We start from the raw sequence: 10315 nt of genomic DNA on the forward strand, positions 1-10315 counted from the left end.
GTGATGACTTGGGAGCAGGAATCCTGGTGGCATTGGCAAGTTGGCTGCTAATTGCAAAGACATCCCCTGCAGCTCCTGGGCAAAAAGAGAAGCTATCTGCGCCTCTAAAGATTTAAAAGTTGAGAAGTCTTATGTAGGTTCACCATGAGTGGTCAAATCAATTCAATAGAAGTGAGTTGGGCTTTGGTTTCACAGGATGAGGGAGAGAGCCTGGGTGATTGCTGGCTCAGATCAGCAAGCAGAATGCACAGGAGGAAGTTGTGACAGTCTACCTCTCTGTTTCTTGTGTGGTGTCCCATGGAACAACTCTACTCTATCTAGCAGGGTCCCTGGAAGCTGAATGGACTTGAGAGCCAGGAGCTTGTCTTTGTTTTATAAATAGGGGAATTGAAAACCATTGCATAGGAAATTTGAATAACGAATAGGCTTATTTCCTGGGATTAGATCTAGGAAACATTCTTCTTATTTTTTTAATAATTTGGTTGTGTTGTTGAGAATGCAATTCAGCAGTTTCTGTATGAACCACTCAGCGACCTTGATGACATTCTGTGAGTTGTGTAACCGTTCTCACCCCTCTTTCCCAAGTTGTTCCTCCTCCAATCACAGAATTCCTAAATTCCTGCCTAATCTTTCAAGTTGCTGTTGCCAATTTGATCTCATTTGCATAGATATTTTACAACCCCAAATGCTCACGGCACGCACCCTTTACTGAATAAACTGAACGATTATGTGGTTTTAATGAGGTTTCAAGGACTATTGTTGGTTTGAGGCTTCTGGGTATTTTTTTTCTCCATTGTATTGTCTAACGAGCTGCTGTTGATTTGCAAGAAAAATTCATTGGATTTTTCACATTTAATTTTTAAGTGGGTAACTGAATTAGTTTATCTGTTTGATATATTGTTAGTTAAATTTGTTAATATTTCCAATTTTGGTAAATAATATAAATTTCCACTTCCTTTTCCATAGTTAAAGTGCCTCTTATGTGTTTTCCACTGGATTGGTTAACATTTTGCAAGCACATCAAGAAGTACAGTGATAAGCAGGCCTAGTCATTGTCCTAATTTTGATAGGACCATTTTTAGTATTTCATAATTAAGTATAATATTGATGGATAGTTATTTGTTGTATTAAGTAAACCATTTGTTTCCTAAAAGTTTATATATATATATAACTTTTTTAGACTCCATGATTTAAGGGTCAGAGTTCTAAATTTTCAAAAAATCTTGCTGATTTAAATAGAAGAGGAGTTTATAGACTGAATCCTGGGAAGCACGGGAAAGGTTAACTAGGCTTGTGAAATGTAATCAGTAATGGTGATGTATCAGCCAGAATGACTAAAGAGCTCTTGTACCAAAATGATTCCAGACAACCAGTCAAGTGAGATCGTCAGCTAGCCCTGTGTCTTCCTGGTATACAGTCCTACCACCCTGGAGCCTGGATCCAACCGCGTCCACTCTCCCTACTTCATTCCATAGACAATGGTTTTTTATTCAAATAAAGTGGTGGCATGCCCGGCTGACCATTCCTAAGCCATGTAGAGTGTCCTTCTGAATTCAGGAGAGGCTGGAGGAATAATTACATTTTATTTTCATCTTCTACCTCGCACTAATGCCACCAAAGTACCAACTTTCCTAGCATTGAATTATGGATACTCACTGTTAGGAATTGACTGTGCTCCCCAAAAATGTATTGGAATTCTCATCCCTCCACCCATCCCTCCTCCTGTGCATGCAAGTTGATCAAAATCAGTGCAATTGCTTTACATAATACAATCAGATGTGATGTATTCCAACAGTTGGGTCATACCAGAATCAGGTAAGATCTAAATAAAAGTTCTGAGTTACATAAAGCCCTGGATATATACAGAGACATGCCTGTAGACATAAGGGGAGGCAGACACCATCCAACAATAACTACAAAGGCCAATGATTCTAGAAGCCTGAGAACACCAAGGATTTCAGCTAAGAAAAGCAGAAATTGAGAAGAATAATTCCTCCTGAAGTCACATTTTGATGTGAATTTTATCCTCCTCAACTGGGATAAAATAAACTCCTGTCCCTTAAACCACCCACCTGAGGGTATTTGTGTTATAGCAATACTAGCGAACTAAAACCACCCAAGCACAAACAAAAATGGCTCTCAACTCTAATTGAAATTATTGAACAAGCTTCTCTTTTAGCCAATTAAGGTAAGAGAATCAACTAACAGAGTCTCTAATGTTTAAAGAGACAATTATGTTTGGCCATAGCATATAAATCTTTTAACGTAGATTTAGTTTCAACGTGTTCATGTTTGCTTCTATATCGCAGTCAGGAGGGATGAGTTGTTTCTTGCTCTCTCCAGGTTTAGACGGCAGTACAGAATGTGTTGGGAAGATTTCCGAGCTGACAGGTTCTTTAGCAGTTCGTGTAAACAGAAGCATCATCTGTTCCTGAAGGCTGTGGTCTAAATCTCCAACAGAACATGCTGGCCTATTAGATTTGGGGAGAGTAATTCTGGCCTATTAGATTCTGAGATAGTAATTCTTTGGCCATGGTTTCCAATTTTTCCTATGGTTATTGATCTATGTATGCTTGGGTCTCATCAAGAGTGAATGTCTTAGAAAATGTCAAAGGGTAAAATAAGTACATTAAAACTTGAGTTGGCGACGGCAGCGAACTCGGGGCCATGCGGTGTTTCCACGCAGGTGGCAGTTGCCTCTTATGCTTGTGAAAGTTGGACACTGAATAAGGAAGACCAAAGAAGAATAGACCATTTGAAATGTGCTGGAGAAGAATATTGAAAGTACCATGGACTGCTAAAAGGACAAACCGATCTGTTTTGGAAGAAGTACAGCCAGAGTGCTCCTTAAAGATTTCAACACTAAACTTGCACAATGTCTTTGAAGCCAAGAGTTGTAGATTTTGATGAAACATGGAACAAACTTTTAACGACAATCTAAGCTGTTGTCATGTTGGAATATGTCAAAAGAGCAACGTGGAATGATCACTTCTCAGATATCTATGCGCTATATGTGGCTTACCCTGAACCCCTTGGAGAAAGACTTTATACAGAAACGAAAATTTTTTGGGAAAATCATGTACGTCATTTGCATAAGAGGGTTTTGGAGTCTGAAGAACAAGTACTTGTTATGTATCATAGGTATTGGGAAGAATATAGCAAAGGTGCAGACTATATGGACTGCTTATATAGACTTTCTTGGTTTATGAAGAAGAATCTGGAAACTAGCAAATTAGAGTATAGAAGGTATCTCAACACCCAGTTTATTAAAAAGAATAAATTGACAGAAGCAGACCTTCAATATGGGTACGGTAGTGCAGATATGAATGAACCACTTATGGAAATAGGAGAGCTAGCATTGGATATGTGGAGGAAACTGATGGTTGAACCACTTCAGGCCATTCTTATCCGAATGTTGCTCCGAGAAATCAAGAATGATCGTAGTGGAGAGGACCCAAAACAGAAAGTAATCCATGGGGTTAGTAAGTCCTTTGTTCATGTTGAACAGTATAAGAAAAAATACCCCTTAAAGTTTTATCAGGAAATCTTTGAGTCTCCCTTTCTGACTGAAACAGGAGAGTATTACAAACAAGAAGCTTCAAATTTATTACAAGAATCAAACTGTTCACAGTATAGGGAAAAGGTTCTAGGCAGGTTAAAAGATGAAGAAATTTGATGTCGAAAATACTTAAATCCAAGTTCATATACTAAAGTGATTCATGAATGTCAGCAACGAATGGTAGCAGACCACTTACAGTTCTTACATGCAACACTTTAAAGAGTTCTTGTACAGCAAAATTTGCCAATGCAACACATTGTTTTACTTCTTGCCGGCTGCTTCCATTAGCACGGATTGTGAATCCCAGCAAGATGAAATCCTTAACAACTTCAATCCTTTCTCCATTCTTCAAGTTGTTATCTGATGGTCTCCTGTGAGTATTTTGGTTTTCTTAACATCGCATTATAATCCACACTAAAAGCTCCAGCCCTTGACCTTCAACAGCAAGTGCTTCACGTCCTCCTGGTTTTCAGTAAACAAGATTGTATCTTCTGCAGATTGCAAGTTGTTAATATGTCTACCTCCAATCCGGATGCCACATTCTTCTTTATATAGGCTAGCTTCTTGGATCATTTTCTCAACATACAGATTGAATAAACAAGGTAAACAACCCTGAAAATACCTTTCCTGGTGTTAAACCACACACTATGTCCCTGTTCTGCTCAAATGACTGCCTTTTGGTCCATGCACAGGTTTTGCATGAATACATGAGGTGTTCTGGAACTCCCCTTCGTGTTGATACTAGCCATCGCTATCTACACAACCAAATGCTTTTGCATAGTCAATAAAACACAAGTAAGCATTTTTTCAGGTGTTCCCTTCTTTCGGCCAAGATCCACCGGATGTCAGCAATGACATCCCTTATGCCATGACTTCCCTGAAGCCAGCCTGCATTTCTGGCAGCTCCCTTTGATGTACTGGTGAAATGATGTTTTACGTAGCTTCAGCAAAATTTGACTTGCGTGTGATATTAATGGTATCGCTCAATTAGTTCTGCACTGTTTGGGTCACCATTCTTTGGGCTGAATATACATATGGATCTCTTTCAGTGTGTTGCCCAGGTAGCTGTCCACTAAACATCTTGTCCCAGACAGGTGGGTGCCTACAGTGCTTCATCAACTGGAGACATTTCCATTGGTATTTGGTCACTTCTTGGAACTTTGTACTGTTCTAATGCCTTCAATGCAACTTGGACTTCTTCCCCAAAGCGTCTTCAGTGAATTGGGCAGAAACCGTTTCTCAGGTGTCAGCAGATGCAACACAGTTCACGTGCTGCTTTCCTAGTGCCGCTTTAGGTACTGGCAGGTGCGCTGTGGTTTGCTGGAGCTGCACAGCTTCTCTCTCTCTGAGACTTTCCATGGCCATCTCTGCTTCCATTACTGGCTGCACCAGCTCGCAACCAGCAGCCTGGAGACAACTCTAGACTGACCTAAGGTCTAGCTCAGCACCATGTCAGTGCTTGCAGCAGAACTCTTCTATGGGCTGCCCTGCACTTGAGGTAGCTAGCTTCTGAGCTCCAGGCTGATCCCAGGCCACCAACTCTGGGCTGCTTTCACCCCATGCCATTGCCTTTCAGCTCTGTGGGCTGTTTTAACCCCACATCCCCAACAATCTGCAAGTGAGTCTAGCCTCTCTCTCACTGGCACCTTTTGGGCTTCTGATTGCCAAAGATTCTACCTCTCAGCCAAGATTATGCCCACTGTCTCTGGACTTCTTGCCACTGAGGGTAACAGCTCGTTAATCTGTGTACAACTCTTGCCATAACGGATGCACTCTGCTCCAAGTTCTCTTCAACCAGGTAGCTTCAGTTTCAGCCATTTATATGGGCCATCTCTTATGGATTCCAAGGCAGGATCTTCTCAACAGGTTTGAATTCCAACCATCTGTAGCCTGATCCAAGCCCAACCACTCCTGAAAAGTCTAACAATTCAGGGCTTGTACTGAGCCCAGCAAGCCATCAAGTGGTTCCCAGATGCCTCAGGAGATGTTGATCAACTCAAGAAATGTCCTGCCAGTGATCTTTCCCCCCAACAAACTCAGAGACGCAATGTTGCATAAGGAAGCCTTTGTGCCACACCACTGTCAATAGCATGCTGTATGTCTCTATTCCCTTGCCCCTATAGACACAGTAAACATATATGTTTTCTCTATATATTTGTATGGTTTTTTTTTAATAATGGAATCCTACTACATTCATTATCTAAGGTTGTTTTTCCCTCTTAATGTTTTATGATGAATTTTTTCAAACATTCACAGAAATATAGAGAATAGTATAATGAATCCCTATATTAACAAAATCCAAATCAAACCATTGCATTGAGTGGATTCTGACTCATAGCGACCCTATGTGATTTTCCTGAAGACGGAAAGTCTAACGAATCTGATAACTTTTTTCCTGTGGAATAGCTGCTGGGTTTGAATGGCGGGTTCTGCAGTTTGTAGTAATGCCTACCCCCCAGTGCCATCAGAGTGTACTCACACCAAACCATTTACAATGGTCGAATCAAGAGTATACTCGACCACATAGTTTACAATGATCGAATCAAGAGTATATTCACACCAGATAGTTTACAATGATCGAATCAAGAGTATATTCGCACTGCGTAGTTTACAATGATCAAATCCAGCTCCGTTTTGTTTTAACTCTCTCCCATTGACCAGCCCGAAGCTTGGATTAATTGTTATTTCCTAATAAAGTGTAGTGTTCCTCCTCAACTTTTCCATTTTAAAATTTGCCATCCTGTTGAAACACTGAAAGGTAGTTCTATGACCAATCGATCCATCTACCAAGAACCAAGATTTAACAGTTGTTGGATTTGTTTGTTTGTTTGTTTGTTTTAAGATCATTTTTGGGGGGCCTCAGCTCTTATAACAGTCCATGCATCAATTGTATCAAGCATATTTGTACATATGTTGCCATCATTATTTTCTAAACATTTGCTTTCCATTTGAGCCCTTGGTATCAGCTCCACTTTTTTCCCTCCCTTCCCCCTTCCGCCCTCATGACTCCTTGATAAATTATAAATTACTTTAATTTTCATATCTTACACCAATAACAGTTGTTTTTTTTATAGTTGAGTACATATTAGGGATGTGGAAAAGCAGCTTTTCATATGCTTTTATCTACTTTTCCATCCGTTTCTTGACATACAAATACACAGATATCTTATTTCATAAAATTTCTCAGTTTTATAGAAACGTTATTAATGCACAATGGCATGACGGATGCAATACTTAAAGCAAGGAATCCAAGTTCATTCAGATAAAAGGACGGAACCAAAACAGCCGCCCACGTGAGGGGTGGGAGAGGTTATTTGCTACCGCAGGTGAAGTTGACTCAGAGCAATGCCCAGGGATCTCTGCAAACCTCCACCAAGAGCCAAATCACCTCCACACATCTGGCTTTGGGTGTAGTCATCTGCCACGGCCAGCACTCTTACACCTCAGGGGGAGAGGACCAATGGCAGCACCGGGTCCTGGCCTTGGACTCAGGAGACCTTCCCAAGCGCTGATCCTCTGGTCAATGTTTCCTTGAACAGTAAATAATTCCGGGCCCAACTCCAATCGCCTTTTGCATTGAGAAAATCCTACCACTATTGTTATAGTTTGGTCAGGTTTCCTTGTATTTCAAAAAGTTCATGCTGAATATGCATTTATTTCTAAGTTTGGCACACTAACGTGCATGGCTCTTTTTGAATTTTCACTTTTACAAAAGGAAAAGGGTCCACTTGGCACCCTGGTTAATAAGAGACATACACTGCTTTCTTTGTCTATAACCTTTCTCGCCTTCCAAAAGCAATAGGAAGTAAGTGTTCTAGGTCTGGGAAAATTCAAATACCAGCCATGTTTCTCCATTGAAATCATTTCATCTTGGATTATAACAAGTTATACTTCTGACCTAATATCTGCCTACTTGATGTCTTCCTCAATTAATAGTAACATAGTGATTCAAACCCCCTTTTGCTTTCAAAAATTAGATATACTAATTAGTGCTCAACTGAAGACATGAGGGCAATCCTCTGGAGTCTCTGAGCCCTTCCTTGGTCCAACTCTCCTCTCTGAATAGTACTCTCCTCACGCTGTCAATTCTAGCCACCAAAGCCTTGCTGGATTGTCCATCCAGCTCTTCAACTCAGGGACCCTCTGCCAGACTTTGGTTTGGGTTTCCCTTTCCAACAGGCTGGAAACACTCACTCAACAATAAGCTTGGGCAACCATGAGGTTCACCTTGTTTGTTTCCCACAGGGTCTTGGATCGCCTAGTGCACACTGTTTGAAAGCCTCCTTTTCTCTCTTCCTAACATGTCTTGTCTGGCTTGGCACACGTGCAAAATGGGAGAGCAGAGCTGATCCCTGGTACTCCATCATCATTGGAAAAAGAAGTTCCTCCAGAAATGAGTATTAAAATTCACTTTCTTTATAATTAGTTTTATCAATTATATAATGCTGCATAATAAACTTCCCTAAAACTGTGACTTAGAAGTATTATCATTTCTTTGTTCATGATTTTGCATGTTGGCAACCAGGGTTGAGTTCAGTTGGGTAATTCTTTTGCTCTATGTGGTATCATCTATGATAACTAATGCAATTGAAATCAATTCTTAAATCTACTAGAAGACCTCACTCACGTGTCTGAATATTGATGCTATTAGACATTTTTATATGATGACAGATTATGTCAAAAGACTATTCATTTTCTTTATTAAGTATATAGATCATGCTTACTTTCCTTACCTTTATCTTTATCATATATATATATATATATATATATATATATATATATATATATATATATGGATCTATAAGATGACTTCCAAAAGTTCATGGAGAAAATAAACTTGAAAGATAATTGAAGTTTTCCATAAACTTTCTGATGCCTCCTCGTATATCTATGAGGATCCTTAGTGCCACTATGGGTTAGATGTTGGGCTGCTAACAGCAAAGTCAGTGGTTCAAATCCACAAGCCACTCCATGGGAGAAAGATGAGGCTCTTTGCTCCTGTAAAAATTTAGTCTCAGAAACCTTAGAAAGGATCATGCTGACTTGGAACTCATTTGGTGGCAGGGAGTTTAGTGTAGGATTTGTAGATCCACATCCATCACATCATTGAGGTGAAGTCTACTTTGAGGAGGTAGCTCTTCTCACGTCCTGTTTTGAATACCTTCCTACCTAGGGGGCTCCTCTTCAGGTACTCTTGCTAATAATGTTTCCTTGCCATTCATGAGGTTTTCCGTGGCTAATTCCTCTGAACTGGACAACCTGTTCCTTCTTTTTCATCTCTTCTTATTTGGAGACGCTGATAAAACTTGTTCACCTTAGGTGACTTGCTGTGCCTGGCTTGGCTTAGTCAGCCTTAGGTGACTGCTATTTGAAATAGCAGTAACATAACTTCCAGCATCACAGTAACATGCAAACCACCACAGTGTGACAAACCGATAGATGAGTGGTCACTTAGAGGCCTCAGGTACACTCGACCTGAGACGTGGTACTTTAAATCACCTCATGTGCATGTGAATTCTTCATAATAAATATGGAAGATGGAAGAATAATTGATGAATTTGAATTATGGGGTTTTCAAGTAAAAGTACAAGCACAACCAAAACAAACAAATATAACATTGTAAGAATGGTGCAGGCCTTGACAGTGTTGTGCACAAGGTTGGTATGAGTTAGACTGGACTTCCTGTCATTTAACAACAAAAGCAAACAACTTATCTGTAAGCCATATACATTACCGTTGCAAAGACTGTCCATGCTTACCAATAGTTTCTTCTATTGACCTTTTTCTATTCAGAGCTTAGCTATGTTCCCTAGCCCCTGCCCCCACCACCCTGCATTAAGTTGTAACCTGTAACAGCCCATGAAATAACTCACACAATCTCCATCATTTTCACGCTTGCTCTCCCCTCGGCCTGAATGGAAGTGAGAAAATCCAAGCAGGGTGGAACCACATGCTAGAAGAAGCCCATATGCTGAAACTGCACCTGGATGTAAGCCGGCCAAACAGAGCATCTACATGGCGCCGGAGGAGTAAGGGATAAAACTGTATTTTGTTTGGTACAACTAGTTACTTACTCAGGTTAGTACATTTAGCTTCAAGTTTCAAAAACATGATTTAATCTGTGTTTCTATCTGTGGTAGTTATATAATCATTTGTCAATTTGAGGATTAAGAATGTAGGGGTGGAGTCTAGCCTGTCAATCAAATCATAGCCAATGAAGCTTCTGTGTGGGCATGGCCTTCTGAGAATTCTGGGAAATCTGGGATTTCCTTCTTGGAGGCAGGAGAGACTCTCTCTCACAGCTCACAGCCTGGGAGACATAGCAACTGACAAGACACATGGACTCCCCCTGATACAGCCCTGGGTGCTGGAGAAGCCATGCAGCGACCTCTGCCAGCGCTGAGATATTTCCAATGCCACTGGATCCAAAGACTTTCTACCCACGTGCCTGTGATCTTCTGTATTCGGCGTCACTGCATGTGTTTCCTGAGTCTGAAGAGGACTTTATAGATTGGTATCGGACATACGGGCTAATGTCAGACTTATGGAGTTGATCTGGACTGGGCTGGGATGTTTTCTCGATGTTCAATTGCTCTTGTATATAAACCTCTCCCTTGCAAACATGCGTGTCTTCATGAATTTGTTTCTCTAGTCTACTTAGACTAACACACTATCTTGTTTGAATGAAGAGCAAAATGGTATCATTTTATCCATCCAACACTGGTGGTTTGGTGGTAGAACTCAGTCCAATACACT

This window comes from Tenrec ecaudatus, chromosome 9 (genome assembly GCF_050624435.1).
Source record: "Tenrec ecaudatus isolate mTenEca1 chromosome 9, mTenEca1.hap1, whole genome shotgun sequence".
Taxonomy (NCBI): Eukaryota; Metazoa; Chordata; class Mammalia; order Afrosoricida; family Tenrecidae; genus Tenrec; species Tenrec ecaudatus.